We start from the raw sequence: 23355 nt of genomic DNA on the forward strand, positions 1-23355 counted from the left end.
CTTTTAGGCTATTCAAGTACTGGTCACTGTCCTGGTCGATTATAATGAGCAAACTAACGTATGGACACAACCCACTATGTTCTCGTCGGATCATCTCGGAGTGGGTTGCGATTCCGATCCGGTAGTAGATTCTTCCAAGCACTGCTCTTGCTAGGGTTGGTGTTAGCAAATTCTTTCAGGTTGAGCTAGCGAGATTTTATTCCCTAAGGATTCGCCGGTAGCCTGAGGGGCTATTCCAGCTTCTCGCGGACAGGTGAGCTCACGGGATAGTTGAAAAAGACGATAATCATTTTAACAATATCCTCGAGAGTTCAAGGATATCACGGCGTGAACTATGCGGTGTACGTGTGAATGTGGAAATCACTTAACAGTGTATGTAACTTCACCAAAATCACAACCTAAGGAACAAATCTGACATCAAACCGCTTTTATTCCTTTAGGTACAGAAAAGAATAGCAATGGATTCGTTTAGTGACGAATGATTGACTTGATGATGAACTGACGGATTTTTTCACGTTTAAAGGTAGAATTTTCACGGTATTACAAATCTTAGATCAGAATAATAAATCATTTTTCACCGACCTTCCTTGCTTTAGCATCCAACGAAGATGAGGTTAAAAGATATGTATCTAATCGCCTACGAAGTATTTTTGAAAATTTACAGTTTGATGACTAATAAGTCACAAGTGGACAGTGGACACTCAATCGCATCGTGACAGGTCCTGCCGTGACTAATAAACGGCCCGATTGATTCAGCGCAAACAACCCATACAGGGTACGTTCCTGCGTAAAATTGTACTACAATACCAACAATGGCTTTAACTACATTTAACTTCCTAACAATTCCAACAAAGAACTAAAAACACAGGAAACAATGCCCTCAATGGATGTCCAAAGAATGTAATGTTCCTGGTATTGGCTACAATGAGATATTCTATAGCTAACGACGTAGCATGGTGGCTTTGTGGGATGTTTATGGTACCCACGCGACGCGAAGGCAGAATTCGTTCCAGTATTTTAGCAACAGTGCTCTGTCTGGTTCTTCGAAGGCGGTGGAGAAACTGGGACAGCTTCGTTGTTAAATAACCTACGCGTGCCGCGTTGCCTTCGTGTAAGACTTCTTCTTACTGATAGTTTTTTGTACAATACAGTATATTTTGATAATTTAAGTTAATTTTTTTGTATACTTTTTTTTAAAACTTATTTGTTTGGTACCATACTTGAGTCGACTATTATCAAAGCCGGCAATCTGACTTTTGGACAATTATTGGTAAATCAGAAAAACGAATTATTGACTTTGTATTCCATTGGCAGTCACAAAACTCTTCGGAATGACATCTTAGATAAATAACAGGTTAACTATTACCCTTTATTTAATGCAGGTTTTGAACCGTATTCTTTGAAGGAGACGATTATATTCAAATCAATCTGTGTTACATATCAATAACATTTTTTTGTCCAAATGCACAGATTGCCACCTTTGATAATAGACGACTCACTTGTTTTGTTGAGCTAGCGAGCGGTATATCGAATCTGTCGACTTCTGCTTTAAACATAAACGATTTTACAAGGTTTTTTAAAGGGTACCCTTTAAAAAACTCTATTATTGGAATTGAAAACTTTTCTGTGTACTTTCAATTAACTTGACTTCTATGTAAAAATGCATAAACGTTACAGAATCTTACTGATTGTTATTAAACTATTAAACTTGGCAAGACTTATGGGTACCAGATAAAATTGGTCCGATAGCGATCTTGTGTCGATCAGAAGGCAGTATACTCATTGTCTTTTGTTTCACGTATACCTTTTTTTTGTACTAGAGTTTAGTGGAGAATTAAAAAAAAATTAAATGAATATATATTTTTTTCGAAACAATTACAGCATTTCGATTTTTGATACGCCACACGACCGTGATGCGGACATTAAAACACGCCGGCAGCGACAATAATTTGCGAGTCGCGCTCTCATTTACCCCCGTCCGAATGTTTGCCGGGTGCCGACGACGCATGTCGAAAATACTTAGTGGGGCGAGCCTCATTATAATCCCTGCAGCCCTCCGACCTCCGAGCCGATTCGGCCGATATATTAACACGTCCACGTATGAGTTATGTATACGTGGACATACTGACGTTTATTTTTCGATATTTTCGTATCAAATTCAACGAAATTCGAATAATAATAATTAAACAGAAGATAAATAAAACGGATCAAGATTGCTAAGACTGATCCGGATTCTTAAGCTAATGGGAGTACACCATTAATTTATAGAAGTTTGAAGTATACTTACTTGGTTATTGTATCTCTTCACCTACTCTATAACTTCCGGGTTTTCGAATGTAGTCCGGGCAAGTAGGTACACTACTGTCGTAAGTTGTGATTTTTTTCTGACGTTTCGCAATCTGTTAGTATGACAATAGATGTTATTCAAATACTATTGTGACGCGTATCGGAAGTCTAGGCAGCAGCTTGGCCCTGTCCCTGGCATTGCAGATGTCGATGAGCGACGATAACCACTCACGATCAGGTAGGCCGTATGCTCATCTGCCTTAACGGGCAACAAAAAAAAAATCTGAACTTCTTATTATTCTTTAGGTCATTTAAATCAGAATTAAATTATTTTCTTAGGTTTTCGCGAGGCGCACATTCGATTAATACAATTTGTTATTATTAATTTCGATATTAGTTTCATTCAAAAGATAAATTGCAAGTATTGAAGAAAACGAATACGCGTTTACATATATCTTAGGAGTGTCCATAAAGCATACCCAAAATCAGTGAGTGTTAAGAGGGCGGCGGCGTAGAGCGCGCGGTGTGCCATTGTTATAATTTTCAATAAGGGGCGCGATAGAGGGGCACATATCGATCGAAAGTTGCACAAGGGGCAGAACTAGCGATGCATCCAGCTTCCTTCTGCGGTGTGCATCCAACTATAAATATCCGCCGTTAAGCAAACAGGACCTTTGACGACGCGGAAAGACGCACGCGTTTGTTGTTATAGAAATAAACAGAAAATGTATAATAAAGTTGTTTTTTAAAATCCTCCCTGTACATATTGAAAATAGTCCTAAATTTTAGTATATTAAGTTAAAGTACCAGTTAATAAAATACCAGCTATGTTCATGTTTCCCTGTTTGTAAATTGAAATAGCTAATTAATGCTTTTAATTTCAGAATTTTTTTTTAAATATTTTATTTTTATTTTAAGATAACTTCTAATTCTAATTAAATATTAAAACGAGCTGAAAATTGATATCAAATAAGAACGCAACGATGTTTGTAATTCCAAACCACGTTTGCGATAAACAATTAGAAATAAAAATATTTTGTTTCATTTTAATCGATTCGGTTTTTTTAGTGTTATTTTACCGACTTCATATTTTAATAAGATTCGACCTTTTATCAAATTTGGCGGGTAAACGTCGCGTCAAAACCATAGTTCGGACTAATATTCTTGTATAATCTATGATCGAAACACCAACAAAAGGCACGGGAGTAAGAGGTATAATGTCTCAACACTATTTCAAAGCATTACAGACATAAGAACAGTGGATTTTACGATATTAAAATTTTCAAATTTGAATGAAGTCCTCACTACGGTGATACCTAAATATGTTCTTCGAACGAGGTTTGAAGAGAGCTCTCATCAGTAGGCAGTGGCTTAGCTCTGTTCCCGACGTTCCTGATGTCCACGGGTGACAATAATCAGCCGATCAGTTGACAATGGTATTAATCAAAATTTAAGATAAGGTTTGATTTACGCCTGGAAATTCTCCAGATTAGAAACTCATTAGATCCAAATCTCAGGCCTCCGGAGTCGATTTTTTTTTATTGCTTATATGGGTGGACGAGCTCACAGCCCACCTGGTGTTAAGTGGTTATTGGAACCCAGAGACATCTACAACCGTAAATGCGCCATCCACCTTGAGATATAAGTTCTAAGGTCTCAGTATAGTTATCAGTTTATCCTTATGGCTTAAATATTTATAAATCCCAATGAGCTTTTTGTTATTATAACAATTAAGCACATGCGTCGCTCCAAGCTCCCGCGTACTGCGTAACCAGTGTACTGCGTATACCCAACCGCCTGGGGCGCAGCCGAATTCTATTAAAATCCAAACAATACCGACGTCCCCAACTAATATCTGGACTAAATCCCTAATAAGTATGCCATTGTGTGAGAGGGACGCGGACTAAGCGACAAAGAACACGTTATAGCGATCTGCCTAAAATCACAAAACATTAATGCAATAAATTCTTCTTTTTTGTTAATGGATAACGTGCTTTAACATGACGTTTTAAGAGTGGTTCCGATCTGTAATGGCAGACGTGTGTATGTCGTTTTTCAATTGGACGCACTGGGAACACTACACGCCGAGTGTGGTAAGCGTCTGGCCATGGAGGCACACCATACTTGCCGCACTCCCCTTCGAAACTAGATTTGCAGTCCGGTTATAATACGGTACAGTCCATTCATTACAGCCGCGCCACTGTTTGACATAAACTTTGAAGTTTCATTGTGTATTTCGAAAATTTGTCCAGAGATTAACGTTGTAGGGATTTGTTAGGTTTTATTGCAGTTTCGCAACTGTTTTTGAAGCTAGTAATTATTAATTAACGGCCGTCTGGTGTAGTGGTAAGTGACATGGTCACTACACAAGGGGGTCGCGGGTTCGAATCCCGCCAAGGGGGGATATTTGTATGATAAATATAAGTGTCTTTTCCAGGGTTATGGATGTATATTAAATATGTGTATGTGTATAATAAAAATCTTATATTTATATCCGTTATCTGGTACCTGTAACACAAGTTCTTTACGAACTTATCACGGGAACAGTTAAAGTGGCGTGTAAAAAAAAAAAAAAATGACACAAACGAACGAATGGTTTCGATGTATTCATCTAATAAAGGTAAGGCATTAGGGGCATTTACTCTATCATGTCTTTTTGAATGACAATCAGCTACAGATACGGTTGAGATTGACAGAGCACTCCCTATAAATCTACAAGAAAACACAATGCACTTATTATTCAACAGGCAGAACGGCTAACTTGCGATGCCGGTGCGGAAATTTTGACTTACTTGATACATGGCCTTATAAATGAGTCGTCTATTATTAAAGGTGGCAATCTGTGCATTTGGACAAAAAAATGTTATTGATATGTCAATACAGATTGATTTGAATATAATCGTCTCCTTCAAAGAATACGGTTCAAAACCTGCATTAAATAAAGGTTAATACTTAACCTGTTATTTATCTAAGATGTCGTTCAGAAGAGTTTTGTGACTGCCAATGGAATACAAAGCCAATAATTCGTTTTTCTGATTTACCAATAATTGTCCAAAAGTCACATTGCCGGCTTTGATAATAGTCGACTCAAATAAGAACTCCAGTGCGTTCGTTCTTAAAAGAACACACCATATTTCGACCAAACGTCAAACAAACAAATACCTATTCTGTTTCTGTCTATTTAGTCAGTTTCTAAATTTGAAACAAGAGTGTCAAATAAATGTCGTTAATGAAAAAGCTGGACGAATATAAATCTGGAGTAAAATGGCGTTAAAGTGTAGTGTCAACACTGATAAGTGTTTTCCGTGTTCGGCGTCTTTGTGGGGAGCCCGACGCCGCCACCGTCCAACCGTGGAACTGCGTATATGCAAAAATAAACGAGCTCTTAGAAGTTATAAATCAATAAACAAAATTATAACAGGCTAGAAGGTAACTTTTTTGTTCATCAAGAACTGATTCATGACTGGACTTGTACATTTGATTCAATTACTTTTTTTAATTGGTCTTACAACTAGCTACTAGCCGTTATTCAAGATGGATATTAAATCAATAGGTCTTGAAAATAAAAATAAGTTTAATGTTAAATAAGTGTAATACCAGTTTGGAACTAGAGACATAAGGAAGATTTTCCACCTAGCGAGTGATATTGCTCCCTAGACTTGTAATATGCGAGCATATCTTGAAAATGACGTTTCATGTTTTGGCCGTATATCTTTGTACGATGAATGTCTGGTAAGTGGGAATGGTACGTTAATAAAGCTGAGGTCGCATTCTCGTAGCTAAATATAAATAGCCGACCGGACTATATTTGTGTAAGACGCTCTAGCTTTAAATATAAATTTGGTATCAGAGAAGTGGTACTTTGTAGGCATATACCTAAAAAGGCCGCTGATGGCGTTAACTACCAGACAGTAATATAATCTGTGGTAGACACGAGCCCGCCAACTCTCAATACATCTAAAAGTTTACTCAGTGCCTATTCACTGCTTTTTTTAATACAGATTCAAATAGAGATAAATAATATTCGCATGTATTATTTAATAAAAGTCGACATCATGGAAGTACATCAACACCGAAAATACTAAAACGGAAAAATAGGTAAATAAAACTACGCTCAAAAATGCTTACAATGGTTACACTAAAAACATTGCCATATTGTTTTGGTGAAATTCTCAAAGATTGTTTGGGAATATGGAAGCGCTTAATACTATAATGTAGAGTACATCTACCTTATAGTATTAAGTATTTACATTATAGTATACATCTACCTATTTAATTTATCCGAAGCTGTAGTTCAATTAAGATTATATTAGATTACGTAATTTTTTTCAAATTAACGCCAAAGCTAACCTACAATTCAGTAGGTTGATCAGTGATTAGTTTGCATATTTTTTTTTTGTATATTAAATTGTCACATACGCAGTTTGGAAGGTGAGCAGTGTACAACTGTAGGGCGATGAGACAATAGCGGCTAACTACCCCTTTCTTGTAAACCGGCCGCGGGAGGCGCGGGCCTAACCAAGCGCACTGCGTTTGGGGTCCGCTTAAGGTAATATCGACGACAATACTATTTTTAATAAAAACAATTATCGAGATACGCGTATTGTTTTGAAAAAAATAACTTAAAAATAAATAATCGTTTAAAAAAAACTAACAAAACACGCTTTTATAGAAAATCAAACTAAAAAATAGAAAATAAATATTAATAAATGTGGTTTAAAAATATTGTAACAAAAAATGATTTTATTGCAAAAAAAAAACGTGGGGTGCTTTTCAGGATATTATCAAAATAACCCTTCTACTCTACCTACTCTAACTATGTTCATAAAATATTTATAACTACTGATACCATGCCATACCATGATACCATTTTCATTTGTTAGTTGAATTTTAATTTTTAAAAATTGTCATCGGTCGGTATACCAAATTTCGAGTTAATCCGATGTTTTGAAGGGAGCCAAAATCATGTTCAAAGATTCCGTTGCATACTAACATACATACGTCTGAAGCTAATAAAAGCGTATTAAAAAGAATTAAAATATCTATTACATTATATTAAAGCAAAAGCATTTTAGATTTCGTAAGTATTAAATATTACAGGAAGAAAATCAAAACATTTAAGCAAACGGACAGTGAAAGTAACAAAATTTATCCTCACAAATTTGAATATGATTTGAATAAAATTCAACGTCAGCAAAATCAAATTTCAAAGCATTGTGAACGTGAATGTACCCAAACTACTATATAGGGTCCCGCAGACCCACAATGCAGATTCGAAGCAGGGTCTGTAACCGGATCTCCAAATTGAAATGTTTTATATCAGCCCCTTGGCGTTGTAGCGATAATACCAACTTTAAAATTGATAACCAACTGAATAGGACTTGCGTATGCGCGTTCCAATATTACAATGCTTCACAAAATGTCATATTCTATACGCACATCTAAAACGTCGTAAGAACCATTCGCTTATTACGTGAACCATAATATACCAGCTAACATTTAACAGTCAAATTCGTTTGGGATAATAACGTATCATACGACATTTTTAAAATTTCGCTTCTCACGTACTTTGATGGATATTATTTGGTTAAAATTTTAACCGTATCGTCGTTTAAGATATATGTTTTTTGCTTAATTTACATAAGGGTTTTGTTGTTCAATGCAATTTGCATTCGTGATGTTTAATGTTTGTTTTGTGCCACCGTATTACCGAGAACTCGGTTTACCATGATTGATTGGATCTGTCGAACACAAGATATTTCGCACTTCATAAATACCTCATTAAATATTCCACACTGTTAAATTTTGTTAAAAAAAAAGAATGGCACCTACGTTAAAATTGTATGACTTTTTGGCGGAAACGCGAGGAGTGAAGTTGTGTGATTTGTTTTTATTTTGTATATTTAGTGTTTCTTCAGGTTTAAATGAGTAATAACGGTGGTTTATTAAATATTTAATATCTGTGAAAGTGCACAAATGTGGGAAAATGAAACAAAGCTTCTCGGGATCCTCCAAAAAGACCACTGAAAAAATATCAGCAAATGACCATCATTTTACTGAGATTATATTTCATTATTATCTCCTCTCTTTTCATTTAATTTCATCCCAGTTGATTAATGTCTCAAATTAATCGTCTTCATTTCATTTCACTCCATATTATCATTTTTCATAAAAATAAGATTATAAATCAAAATAAGACATGACCTAAAGGCCTTAGTTACCAGATCATAAAATCCCTTAATTAATTTTTTGGTAAACTGTATTATTTTGGAGTCGTCGTGGCATAAGGGATAAGGGGTCCGGTGTACTCGTATCGAGTGAAGCGACAATGCCAGTGGTCAGATCCCGCGTGAGCTTAACAACTTTTTTTTAAAGAGAATCATGTAAAGTACCGCTGTTCACGATTCACTTCCACCTTATAGGAATATTCTTGTATGAAAATCAGAGCCGCAAATTTTTTTAATTTGTGTAACTACAAGTATAAATCATCTTTTAAATTAGCATGGATACTACCATCCTGCTAATATCGTTTCGATCAGAAAAATGAGACAACATCGATACAATACAATTGAACCTCACACCTCATGCCTCAAGGCGGATGAGGGCATTCACGTCTTGATCCCTATGCGCTCCGTTTCAAGTAACGCAATAAATACACAGCAAAATGATTGACTTGAACTAGGCTTCATATTGGTCACGAAGACTTAAAATTCAATCAGTAATAACAACATAATTACCTTCGTTCAGGGGCATCGACAAAGCCGGAGGTGCAGCAAACTCCTTTTAAAGATCAAATCAGATCAGCTGACATGAAAAAATCCATGAACAATACCTCTCTAATCTCTCTAGTCTCTATTTCCCGATGCGTACAAAATATAGTCTACATTAGAACGAATTCAAATCAAAAATGGAACGTGAAGATGATATAAAAATATCAAACGGCACGCTGCTCGATCGCAACTGTGAACTAATTTAAAATTGGAATCAATAAAAGGCAATGACCGATTTCTGCATTACGCTTGATCGGCGCGTCCGCTATATTTTTTGCATTTCCCGCGTGACGGCACCGCGCTTCGATCGCGTTGCTCCTATTATCGCATTGATATCGCGATCAATCGAACTCAGGGTGTGGGGTGGGGGTAGACACGGGCACAAATAAATGTATCTGCTGGGCGGCGGGCGGATAAATACGCAAATAATACGAAACTACAAAAATCAAAACCCATCCGCCACTCTGATCCAATGGCTATGCCACGATGATTGCTCTACTTCGTTTTCGTCATCAATCACTAAATAATTTTTTAAACCGATCCAGAAACAACTAACTTCTATGTGTTTTAACAAGTTTGTGTCCTGTTTAACAAGTGCAAATTAGAATAAAAAGTTTCAATATTCGCTTCTGAGTAGAGCATCATTCAGTTCGTTCCAAAGACCCGTGTGAGGCCATTACCAAGCCTATAGCTATTTGCCCCGAAAAACAAACTCTCGCGGGATGTGCAGAGCCGGGGGGAGCGGGACGAGGGCGGGGGTGTGCACAATGCAGCCAACTGCACGTTCACAGCACACCCCTCCCAGCATTTGCATGCGAGCTACACGCAGCTGTGAACGGCGCCTTACAGTTCGACGTCGAAAATAAAAGTTCATTGTGTGTTTATAAATAAAGTACGAATATTGCTTGTTATAGATCCACTATCGAGCTCAGTTTTAACTGTACCGAAAAAAAAACAGAGCGCTCAAAGAAAAGTTGGTCCGAGTCGTCAAATGAGTAGGTACGGTATATTTCAAGATAAGCACAACAAGTCATGTATTTGTTTATTTTATTGAACGAATTTTATTTTTTTACTGTTTTTTTTTCGTTGTTCCCAAACACGTTTAATTAAACTCGTAAGTAACATTAAGTATGACACAGGTTAATTTTTTTTTGAGACTACGTTTCGCTTTCTATATGGCATTGATGATGTCAACACTGTAAAAAGCTATATGATTTTCAATAAATAATTATAGAAAATTACAGTGAATACTGATACATATCTAAAGAAAAAGCATTATTTAGAATGGCTACTTTTTTTTTTAAATCAATTCTACCCATCCTACTTACAAATTATGGGAGATTAACATTCAAAAAACAGTTTTAATAATTTATTTAGCACAAAGCATCCCCCGTTCCTGTTTCTGTAACAATCTGCAAAAAATGTCTGTTGTTCTTGAGTAGAGATTCAATTCATATCCAAACCAGGCGATAGGGCAACAAAGCCGCCGTCGCCTAAAACACGTCTTGTCGGATCCCCTGGACCCACACGGTGCTTTTAGACTCTTCAAGCACCGGTAGGTCAAAGGAACTAACACATAGACACAAAGACTTTTCAGTGGATCGTGATTCCGATCCGGTGGTAGATTCTGCGATGCACTGCTCTTGCTAAGGCTAGTGTTAGTAAATTTCTCTCAGGTTGAGCTCGTGAGCTCACCTACCCGCGCGGACGTGGCTGGAATAGTCCCTTCGACTACCAGCGAATAAGTAGGTCACGTTTTAAGTTGCGTAAGTAGGTTTTAAGGTCTGAAAACTGTACTTAAATCGCTTCCGGAAACATCCAGAACACCGTGTTGGACCGAACTGTCTGCGTTAATAAAATACCTTAATTATAAAATACATTAACTTAAACCACGCGTCGAACACACACACTTTTATTTGAATCCATGGAACTGCCGTGCTATCCAAATTTTTTCACCAGCTAATCGCTAACCTATACTGGATGGAATATCTATACTGGATAATCAACTAAGAAAGGGCTAGTGGTACAAACCTCTTTTATTGGTATAGTTAATTTTGAAAGGTGTATAAGACCTCTTTTAGAAGGTGACACCAGAATAAATTTCTACCAAGATTGGAACGGGAAACAAAATTAATTTTACTAAGCTGAGCGTAAATGACTGTATTCGATTTCCAAAGTGACTTTAAAATGTTATTTGCTTTTAATAAAACGTAGCTCTGTAGCTGAACCACACCGAAAACGAACTTAAATGGACTAAGGTCGATGTGATTCGATGCAGCGCGATGATTCCAGCCGAGATTTTTACGCGTCCGTTACTGAACCAAATATGAGCGTAGTGCGGATCCGGATAAAAACAACCTGACGATTTTACACTCAGTACGGGCGTGTGATTCTACAAAACAAACTCGCGCTGTCGCGACGAGAAATCTGATGTGTTGTTCTGTCGAATTGCGTAAAGTATTCTAAAGTCAGTTTTGGAAGATTGATCATGTTGAATGCCCGGAATCCGAGTGAGCTTTTCAACCTTTTTTTACTAGTGGTAAGACCTCTTGTGAGCCCGCACAGGTAGGTACCACCACCCCGCCTATTTCTGCCGTGAAGCAGTAACGCGTTTCGGTTTGAAGGGTGTCTATGGGCTCCAGTAACCACTTAACACCAGGTGGGCTGTGAGCTGGTCCACCCACCTAAGCAATAAAAAAAATCTTCTCAGTAGGTCGCATTTCCGATCCGGTGGTAAATTCTGCGAAGCACTGCTCTTGCTAGGGCCAGTGTTAGCATACTCCGGTTTGAGCCCCGTGAGCTCACCTACATGTTAGGGTGAAGCTGAAATAGTCTCTCAAGGCTATCAGCATAGGTAGGGGGAAAAAAGAAATGCTTCATTTGATATAGTTTAAATGCTTTATTAATCTTTATATTAAATTAATATATACACCCTGTACTCCAATAAATATTCAAATATATTCAACAATGAACCCATAAACCCATGTCACTCTCCACAACATTCAATAAAGCTTCCTGCAAATATACATAAATCTGGACGGTTTTACGTTCCGCGTCCCAAATTATGCCATCAAATGGTACCTTCGGGCTATATCCTAACACCCGTGCAATGACGACATTTCAACAGATTTCCATACAAATCGTTTTGCCACGGCCTCGCCCCGCTCATGGTCACACTTCGTAAATTTTAATTTTTAATATTTGCTTACATCCCCTACGTTGGATAACCGAAAACGCGACTTGTTATATCTAAATTGGGAATGTTTTATGTTTCAATTACGTCTTGTCACTGTAGCATTATTAGCTTGTTTAATGTTTAGATAAGTTAATGGAAAAAAAATACTTCCAAAAAAGTTGATTTATTTTAATCTAACGTGGAATATTTAGGCGATCAAATATATCGCATCAAGATAATATTCATGCGGCTCCTATCTACCTCATTCAAATTCATAGATAAACCTTCTCGGTAGTTTAAAGAGGCTTTTCCTGTCGCGTCAGTTCGTTTTCCTCCCGATCGTAAGCTGAGTGCACAATAATGTGGATAAGCGACAGAGACGCTGCCTAACCCTGCCTTATTGCTATGTAAATGGAGGTTTCCATTGAGTCACAAAGATCACATAGATATGCCCCGATGGAGCACCGCCTTTATGACTATTTCATTATGCTTTTAGAAGCAATTTTAGATGCCACATCCATTACGTGAATTTTGGCTAAGCTAGTAATCAAAACTTTAAAATTGTTTAAATTTGTTTTTTTTTATTTATTTACATTCCTTGATATGAAACTTTGAAAACCGACCTTGTCTATTCATGGCATCTTTATATATGTCGATGAGGAATCCGATAAAGACCGTATCATTTGCTTAAAATATCCTATAACATTAAACAACACAATAATAACCCGGAATGGTGTGGGGAAAAAACACAATGCGTTTTTTAACGTCCAAATTATGGGATGATCCGTCATTGTGCCGGCAGCTCACAGATGGCACTGATAAGAGGGCGCATCGTTTTATTAAAGTAATAATACACCCAAATTATCCTGAACCGTCGTCTACAGAGCGTGACTTTGACCAGTACACGAACGGGGAGGTCACATAATACAGGATGGCACATGCTAAAACACTATCACTAGTTCCAATCTGAGTTTCATTCAGAATTGTGCATGAGGTATAATACCTTCCCACGAGGACTTGTTCGAAGCACACGCGCCTGAATTACGTGGGAAGTAAGCGTGTAATAGGTATCTCAGCATTCATCTCCCGTATTATTTTAAAAGTTTCGACAGCTCTCTTTGATGTGCAGTCTTCTGAAAACAATTAACAGATTTGTTTTTGTTTAATAAACATTTTAGTTGGCGGTGGGTGGGTTATTACTTCATTAAAGATTAAAATTAATTAAAAATGCTGTTTTTTTTTAAATATTCACATAACCCAGGAGAAAATTCTAAATAGCTTAAATCGTTATTATAATTAGCGGTGACAGATAAGCGTACAATCAACAAAGGTGATTACCACTACCCCTGGTTATCAGTTATATTTTAATGAAATTTTTATTTACCGGTTGGATTTCAATTATCATGAACGAAAAAGCGACGCGTCATGAAGTGAATACTGAAGGTAATGCGTACTTTATTGTTCGAAGAACAGCGAAACTTTAACGAATTTGTTTGATATTGGAATATAATTTACCAATTTATGTTTTTATTAAACGCATATATATGTACCAGTTAAATAAAACACACACAAGACAATACAATTAATGTAATTCGTTCTATTGTATAATGGAAACATATGCGACCGATTTGATGATATTCTTTTTAAAAAAAAAACAACTTTGGCGCGCTTTTTTTTACAATGAAATCATTTTTTCTTACACTATTTTTAAATCAAATTTATTAAAATTTATTTTCTATTTTTTAGTTGGATTATCTATAAAAGCGTATTTTGTAATTTTTTTTAAACTTATTTATTTTTCATCTTTTAGTCGTTTTTCAATTTTTTTTTCAATTTTTTTTAATATTGAATTGTTATCGATTCTTATTAAGTATACCAAATTTCAAAGGTCAAAATCATGTTCCAAGATTCCGTTACATACTAACATACCTACATACGTCTGAAGCTAATAAAAGCGTATTAAAAACAACTTTAGCCCAATAACAAAATCCGACCATATGTTTTTGATATTGAGACGTATATATTTTAATCTACACGTACGCAAGACTCCGCGAACATTTATTAAAAGTTACAGGGGTCGTAGGGTAGCCGCATGAGCCCTAATTAAGCCTCTTTTTACAAAAAGGCCCGATGCGTCCGGCGATCCCCACTTTTTACCCTTTTGACTCCTTAATGAGCAGTTGTCGGGCACCTAGTGTGGATTTCACGGGACAACCTCTTTGTTTTGATATTATGCGGTGAACATCTCCCGACAAAATTTTGCAATAATAATGTCGACAGGACGGGGCTGCGGTCGGACGAAAGTGAAGCGAGTATTCGTTTAATTTGTTTTCCTGTTCCTTTTTTGACGTGACAACGTCTTATAATTCGATGGAGCCGGCTGCACGCACGAAAAAACATGACTCATGCGGCGTTACCTCACTCTGAGGCGTTCCATTTAAGGCTTGAAGTGCAAGCGAGAGTGCGCAACGAGCGACAAAGAGGCACAATCGGCCTCCGCGTTCGGCAGCGTTCGACATCTGTCTCTCTCCTACTTGAATAATACATTTACATGTTTTCGTCAAGAATGAAGTTCAGTGAAAAGTGAATGTGGTGTCAATTGCTTATAGCAACGATAATTGCGATAATTGAATAATGAAACCATTCGATCAGTATTTTCTTATGACTTTGTCACGTTCAACTATCGTCAGTAAACCGACTTTACAGACAAACGATATTTTTAGGCAGGACTTCTTACCATTTTCGTATCTAGAAGACCTGATAAAGTTCCCACGTGCAAGGAAACGATCCGGAGTTTCTTTGGGCACATAATGCGATCCCCATTGCACAGTCTGGAGAAACTCATCATTCCCGGACAAATGGAGGAGAAGCGCGCTAGAGGAAGAGCGCCAGCTAGATGGGTGGACCAACTCAAGGAGGTGACTGGAGGCCAGATACGGGGAGCGGTACATATGGCGCAGAACCGGGCCGAGTGGAGAAGATTGACATACAGTCACGATCCTCAACATTGAGGGAACGACCAGAACGAAAGAAAAAAGAAGGTGGTTAAGGGGAGCTAGGACGAGAGAATGTATAAAATTTTATTCTAACGTCATCTTCACAAGTCCTGTTTCAATCGTTTGAAAAGACATCTATTAGAACATAGATTCCTGCATGTTCCTTTTTACTTGCGTATCGGCTATGCACGTGAGAAAATTATCATAACGTAGAAGATAATACTGGATGTACTCGTACTATGGGCTACTATTACATTTTTCTAATCTAAAACGTATTATAGTACAATTTCCATGATAGAGAAACTAACTTCTACTCCGCATTACTAAAATATCAAGACGTCAATCTGTACAAATCATAAATCCCCTTATAAAGTCCTGAGTAGGCTTCTAGTAATATATCCCCTTGACCGTAGCCCTCCAAAATGCCAGTACTTGGATTCAGTTAAATGGCCTGCCCTTAAGTCCGGCCGGCGAAGCCTACCGGGAAGGATTAACTTCGGCTCATCTTATAATTAGACAAGCCCTATCGTTAATAAAGGATAATGCCCTTTTGATGTCGCTAAGGAGCTCCCCGAGTATTATTTAAACAAAAATTATTATAAAATAACAGTGTGTTTTATCTTAGTGAACCATTCATATGAATTTAATTCATTACCGGTGCTAGTAAACAAAAAGCGTATGTTCATATTCAGCTGCTTTTAAATTTGACTTTTTAATAAAGCATATCGTCGCTGTGAAACCAAAATCTGCTATGTGCAAAAACTCTATTTTGAATTAACGAGTAAAAACATTTTCGTATAAAATTTTATATGAAAGTTAATTTTTAAGAACTATATCAAATGAAAGCTATAGACACGTAACAGTTTTTTTATACGTTAGATAGGGCTGTGAACTATACGAAAAGGTCAAAAAGTAAAAATCTCATAAAGTGCACATAGCAGATTTTGGTTTGACAACGACGATATTGTAGTTGTTGTTGACTTCTGAGTGTTTTTTCGCTACGCGTAATCATCGAAGAATATGACAGCTGACCCTAAGCAAACAACTTATATACTAAACTATTAGATAATAATAAATATTACGATTTAAATTTTATTTTTCGAACGAGTTCGCTTGTTGTATAATGTGAGGCGTCTTGGTCTCTGCAACTGGCTGAATGTGGCCAAATTGAACAAACGGAAGCCGGGAACGGGCCGCGACTTGACCGGAACTGCGCCGCCCACCTCGCTACCTACCTACAGCAGCGCGACTCCAATACCCCACGTCACAATTTTTTTTTTTTATTCCAAATCTAAAAGACTTTTTCCAATCATTTCCATTTCGGTTTGAAGGGTAGGGCAGCCGTTATAACTATACTTGAGACCTGAGAACTTATATCTTAAGGTGGGTGGCGCATTTACGTTGTAGATGTCTATGGGCTCCAGTAACCACTTAACACCAGGTGGGCTGTGAGCTCGTCCACACATCTAAGCAATAAAAAATAAAAAAAATTATGATATTATTTAAAATGTAAGATCTTACCTTTTACTATATCGATACGATTTAAATAAAATCAAAACTCTATTTTAGTTTAGGTGTTCATCACTGAAAAGCACACCCAAATTTCGAATCAGTAAAATCAGTATTTTATTATTATTGGAGGTTACAAAAGTTTTCAAGGACCAGCAACGACCTGTCGAAGGACGCGGAAATATGCTGAGAGTGTAGACCTCATACCTTGGAATACCTATTTCCAGCAGTGGCTGTCTGTATCAAATTATGGGTATTGCTGTTAGTGGACAGAGAATGTTACAGCCCAGTACTTATCAACTATTATTGTTGGCAAACGTCCTGTCCTGTCACGGTCGCCACTAATGTTAATAAAACTCCAATAATACAATTCGCTTTATAATAATTAATACTTTATAAATTTGGAAATTAACATAACATTCTTATGAGCGAGCGGTCGAAACGTCCGTTGTTGATCGAGTCTGTCGACGAGCCGCGATCAGCTGATGCGTCCCCCGTCCGCCGCGTCTCCCGCCGCTGCTGGCCACGCGTTCGATGCGTGGACACAACATGTTGAAATAAACCCTAATAACACTTCACTAGCACATCACTGCTGGCTGAGCCTGTGATCGCCAGTCGTGGTAAAACTGAAAAAGCCGTCGAGCCACAAGTAATCCTTCATTTCCATAATCCTTCCTTCAAATCCATATATTCCTAAAAAAAACACTTCGTAAAACGGATCAATTGAATACTGGTGGTAGGACCTCTTGTGAGTCCGCACGGGTAGGTACCACCACCCCGCCTATTTCTGCCGTGAAGCAGTAATGCGATTCGGTTTGAAAAGTGGGGTAGCCGTTGTAACTATACTGAGACCTTAGAACTTATATCTCAAGGTGGGTGGCGCATTTACATCGTAGATGTATATGGGCTCCAGTAACCACTTAACACCAGGTGGGCTGTGAGCTCGTCTACCCATCTAAACAATAAAAAAATAATATATATATTCTTTCCTCATATAGGACAATGGAAACAGTATCTCCACCCTCCTTGGGAGGTAGTTTGTTCAGGTGAAGTAAGCGAGTTTACTTCCAAAGACGACAAGCCCCAGCTTATTGAGGTAGGGCCAATATCGAGACATCATCGACTAATCGCATTATCCGTTCTGATTTGACACTTCACTCCAGTGAAGATAGAACTTCGGCTATTTAGCTATATTACATTATTTTTTACGGTTTTTCGGTAATTGTAAACATAATTTTGAGTAATCTTGCGGTTTAATCTCGCGTTTCTTATTGTCTATTGTCATTATATTCCGACCCCACGACTACTTTACAGTTTTCGTAGTCAGGGACGATTGATGACTTTTATAATGACCATTAAAAACAAGATTAAGCTGTAAAACTACTCTTAATATTACCTATAATAAGGTATGTGTTATAGGTCTTATGTGTTGGCTAGTTTCGACAATTTAATAAATATGTTGATTGTGTTGGATTTAATTCATTTGACTAAAATGATTTGTAAATTTTGATTAGATTTTTTTTTTGCTTGGATGGATGGACGAGCTCACAGCCCACCTGGTGTTAAGTGGTTACTGGAGCCCATAGACATCTTCAAAGTAAATGCGCCAGCCACCTTGAGATATAAGTTCTAAGGTCTCAAAGAATAGTTACAACGGCTGCCCTACCCTTCAAACCGAAACGCATTACTGCTTCACGGCAGAAATAGGCAGGGTGGTGGTACCTACCCGCGCGGACTCACAAGAGGCCCTATCACCAATAAATTTTCAGTTACTTACTCTTATTTAGTGCCTATTATATTATATTGTACTCTCACAAGAATCTCGGTAATTAGGCCTTTTTGAATTCGTCTAATACATAGGCGGCACTGAAAATTTCGGGAATTAACGAAGCGACACAACATTACTAAGTATTCTCCGCGAAATTTGACACATTTTTCCATACGATGGAACCAATCATTGAAGCAACCATTCCATTCGGAAGTTGGGGTTTCCAAAATGGCCGTTTTGTAGGCGTCCACAGCTTCTTCAGGTGATGAAAATCTCTGTCCACGCAATTTATTCTTGTGATTTATTTACTAGAGCTAATTAGGTTTAGTTTGAGTGGTTTATAACGAAATTCGAAATAACGCCTAATAAATGCTTCTCACTTAGATTATTTTGAATAACACGGAGCTGTACCCTCTATATCACAATCGTAAGTATCAGTCATACAAAGGTGTTGATTTCAATTCACCACAAACAGAGGGAACTACTTAAATAGGGTCAATGCAATATATCTCACTTAAGACGCCGTCACTTAAGACTGTCAAATCCGCGTGACCATTGCTACGCGCACGACTCTTCCAGATGTATGGCCACATTTAAATACCAGCTTTTGTATCGCGAAGCCGAAATAAAAAGACATCTAATTTGTATTGAACTCATAGTAAGAAAAGGCCTTTGTAGCTGGACGATTTGTGCTGACCATATCCTATGTATTGTCGAGCGGTAAGGAAGAGATTTTTTTATGATTATTGCAGTTGAGATATTTTATTTGATTTGAAAATTTAATTTGAACCTGGCTATCTAAAATAGATTAAAATAAGAAATATCGGGAATTGGAAATGTTAAAGTCGTGCTGAGAACCCTACCTATTTCTGCCGTAAAGCAGTAATGCGTTTCGGTTTGAAGGATGGGGCAGCCGTTGTAATTATACTGACACCTTAGAACTTATATCTCAAGGTGGGTGGCACATTAACGTTGTAGATGTTTATGGACTCCAGTAAACACTTAACACCAGCTGGGCTGTGAGCTCGTCCAACCATCTAAGCAATAAATAAAAAAAAACTACAAATCGAAGCTTGCCGTGAATCGATCAGCTCATTTCTGGAAACAAGAAGCAAAATATTTATTTTAAAATTATACCAAATATGCCAATCGGAAGATCACTGATAGTCCAATTAAATAAAATCGTCAAATAAGACGTTGAATTCGAATTTCTTCTATTTCAATTCTGGATTTCTCAAAACTGTGATCCTTATAAAAAGAAATCTTAAGAATGTTAATATGTTTTTTTGTTTTTTTAACGTCAAATTATGTAATTCTAATCAGCCTAAATAAGTCAGCCATACAATATAATTATCCATAAATAATACCGTAAGGAATACAGAAGTAGGTACATAAACAAAACGGCATTCTCATTAGCAATCAACATTTTCAGAAAGGCTGCTTGAAATCCAAATAAACGAATTCTCCAAATATTCTAACCGGTGGGTGCGTCTTTTTTTTATTGTTTCATTACTAAAAATAAACTCCGTCAACTGCACGGAACTTTGATGTTAGCCTAGAAAATAAACAAAAACGATTATAATACAGCGCGTTGTGTATAGTGCGTTCAAAAACCCTTTTACCGGCACCGATCGACACAAAAGCGCCTCATCAAACGTCCATCTCCCGGCCAAGAGTTTACGTCTTCGTTTTGGCGCGCCCGACGGCTGCGAGCCACAAAAAGAAGACGGGCACGTGCTGACCCGATCATTAAACAGATTGATGGCACCTGGGCGCAAGGCTCGAGCGATAAATAGTGGCGATTCGGGTAATCCTGGATACGGGTGGCGGCTGCCGATGGGCGGCATCCATTCTCTTTATTGCCCCGTGCTTTATAGCAGACGAGGCGGCCGTGTCGCCTTGATGCCTCGACGCAGAGGCGGCTAACGTATTGCCGTTGTATTCCAACGTGAGCACAAGTACTTTGTAGTACAGACTTTGACTTGTGCAAACGTACACTAAACTAACTGAATGTGCATATTGCACAATGTTAATTTAGAATGTAGTGAGTTCCAAAATGAGACTGTGACTTGAAATGAAAGATAGTTTAATATTACAGCACAGCGTACTGCCATAGTAATGTATACCAATTTCGAAGATGAGCAACATTTTATTTTATTTTTTTATTTCCTATATAGCTCACAGTCCACCTGGTGTCAAGTGGTTACCGGAGCCCATAGACATCTACAACGTAAATGCGCCACCCACCTTAAGATATAAGGTCTCAAGTATACTTACAACGGCTGCCCCACCCTTCAAACCGAAACGCATTACTGCTTCACGGCAGAAATAGGCGGCGTGATGGTACCTACTCGTGCGGACTCACAAGAGGTCCTACCACTAGTAAAACTGCTTTATAAGTCTAACTTAGATCTGCCTTAGAAGTTAAGTAAACGGAAAAGTTAAGTTGAATAATTATCGTTTCGATTTTCTATCAACGAACATACATTTAAAGCTCGATATAACTTTATCTTGAAAACTCATTGCGAAACAACAAACTTTTGCATTAACCACTTCAATAATTAAGGGTAAAATAAAGAATTGTTGCTAACTATGTAACATTGAGTTATCTAAAACCTCCAAAAGTGTCAGCCACGTGTTAATGACCAAATCTTCTCGCTCGAGATCAAATACAGGCCTATAATCAATTAAGGGTGCCCAAGCAACAAAAAGTGTTATCTATTTTATGGTTTACGGTCAAAAAATGTGGCGTCAGCGGGCGAAACAATGGCAAATTAGCGAGGGCGGATAAAAATGACGTTCGTATTGGTCGAGGCGGTTATAAATGTACGTCAGAGCCCGGCGACGGGACGGCGGGTGCGTTCGATTATTAATTTAAAACAGTTGACAGCACGTCACTTGTCAAAATGACATTTAAAAAACCCGGTATATTTTTAGCATCGATTTTACAAAGACATAATAAATGTAACATAAAAAAAAATGGGGAAACAATACCGAAATTTCAAATAGTCGAAAATCGAATGCGAATCAAAAAAAGATTAAGTAACTGACTTTTACATGTTGACTTCTGTAAAGATGTCATTTAATAAGTTTTTTTTTTATATTAACGTAAATTGGCAAATGGTGTCGTTGCAGAATTGTCTAGCCTTTACCGGATAGAGGCATTATAACTTGAATATCAATCACTACCGACCTCAAGGCGTATGGTTGAAGTGTGACAATTGCATTACAATAACAGCAATCCAAAATCGCATTGCTTTATATATTGTATAGGCATTGCTGAGTTACCTTCTATCCGGCTACAGCTAACCAATTTCAAGTCAACACCTTAATTAGTTTTGCAGTCCAAACACAAGGTAAAAAATCGGTTTCAAAATTTCTGTTTTTATAATGCACAGGAATAAAGCAAATACAAGAAAACCACGTTAGGCAACAGATACGGTCACTTAATTAATGACCATCGCATAATGGCGAGTTTTTTGGCGGAGAACAGCCATCAAGATGCGACATTTTATTGATGTCCGCTGTCATCTACCGTGCACGGAAGCATACGTTTTGATTGTTTCGTTTTTTTTTCTTTCGGAAATTCTAATTTTTTATAGTAAAAATTTGGCAATTGAACGTTGGTGATATCAATAGTTTATATCTGCGTGTGCGTCTGTGAATGTGATTGGTGCATAGATTCTTTGTTTTGCAATCTATATTATTAACCTTCAATACCTACATCACAATAGAGTATATAGCTCATTCATGAGAGATATATAAGGTTAGTCGTAGATAAAAATCTCCAAAATCGAGCATTTCGTTCGAGAATTTAGTGGCGGTTTTAGAAAACTAGAACTTAAGACATTTTTCCTATAACATCACGGCTTACTGGATGGTAAATAGTTAACTAACTTATGCCTAATATACTTTCTTGTTTGGCCATAATGTGATCTTAACTGATAAGCTGCCTGATACTCTAACTAGTAATCTATGGATATTTTAAGGCGTAGGTTATACCACATTTCAGCCGTAACATTCCGCAGGACGGCCCCAAAATTTACCCCACGACCAGTTTTAGTCCCTAGGTTATTTTGTACATCACTCAGTCTTCAATGTAATTTAACCCACCGACACAGCCCACCGAGTTTCTCGTCAGATCTTCTCAGTGGGTCGCGTTTCCGATCCAGTGGTAGATTCTGCGAAGCACTGCTCTCGCTAGGGCCAGTGTTAGCACCACTCCGGTTTGAGCCCCGTGAGCTCACTACACGTTTGGGTGAAGCTGAAATAGCCTCTCAAGGCTATCAGCATAAGTAGGAAAAAAAGTAATTTAAGCTATTTGAATAAAGCCTGACGTAGCCAAGCGATTTCTTTAAATCATGCAAAGGTTATTTCAAATTCAGGATAAGGCATAAGCATATATTTGTGTTAATTGAAGCCTAATTGGCGACTGCGTCACGAACCAAAAAGCAACACAAGATACATCGCAAACAATTCAGTGCGACTTCATCAACACAATACGCCGATACGGACAAACCGTTAAAGCGAAAACCAAACATTGAAATATCGTCGACAGCTTTGCGATTTTCCATTCTCTTGTCGGGAAAAATCCCGATCGCGGTCGAAATAGCACCGACTGCAAGTTTGAAAAGCCAACGGGATACATATTTTATAAGTTAGCTTCGATTGTTCCGGGCCGATTTTTTTTTTTTTGGCCAGTATCATATGGCGAACACTCAATGGAAATCGACGTGTGCACGGCTTTTCCCCGGTTACAGAAAACGGAATGTTTGTTGCACTGTTACTATCGCTCAATTAACACGACGCGTGTTCGGCTGCGCGTTAGCGACGTCATTTCACTTTAATATC

General features: G+C 37.7%; 1 long non-coding RNA gene across 1 annotated transcript; it reads left to right on the forward strand.

Annotated features, from left to right (window-relative positions):
• Window positions 1–6242: 6242 nt before the first annotated feature.
• Window positions 6243–10190, forward strand: LOC134200781 (uncharacterized). Its single transcript, XR_009975842.1, has 2 exons — window positions 6243–6384; window positions 9971–10190. It is a non-coding gene; the product is annotated as an uncharacterized LOC134200781 (long non-coding RNA).
• The last annotated feature ends 13165 nt before the right edge of the window (window positions 10191–23355 follow it).

Source organism: Bombyx mori, chromosome 3 (assembly GCF_030269925.1).
Source record: "Bombyx mori chromosome 3, ASM3026992v2".
Lineage (NCBI taxonomy): Eukaryota > Metazoa > Arthropoda > Insecta > Lepidoptera > Bombycidae > Bombyx > Bombyx mori.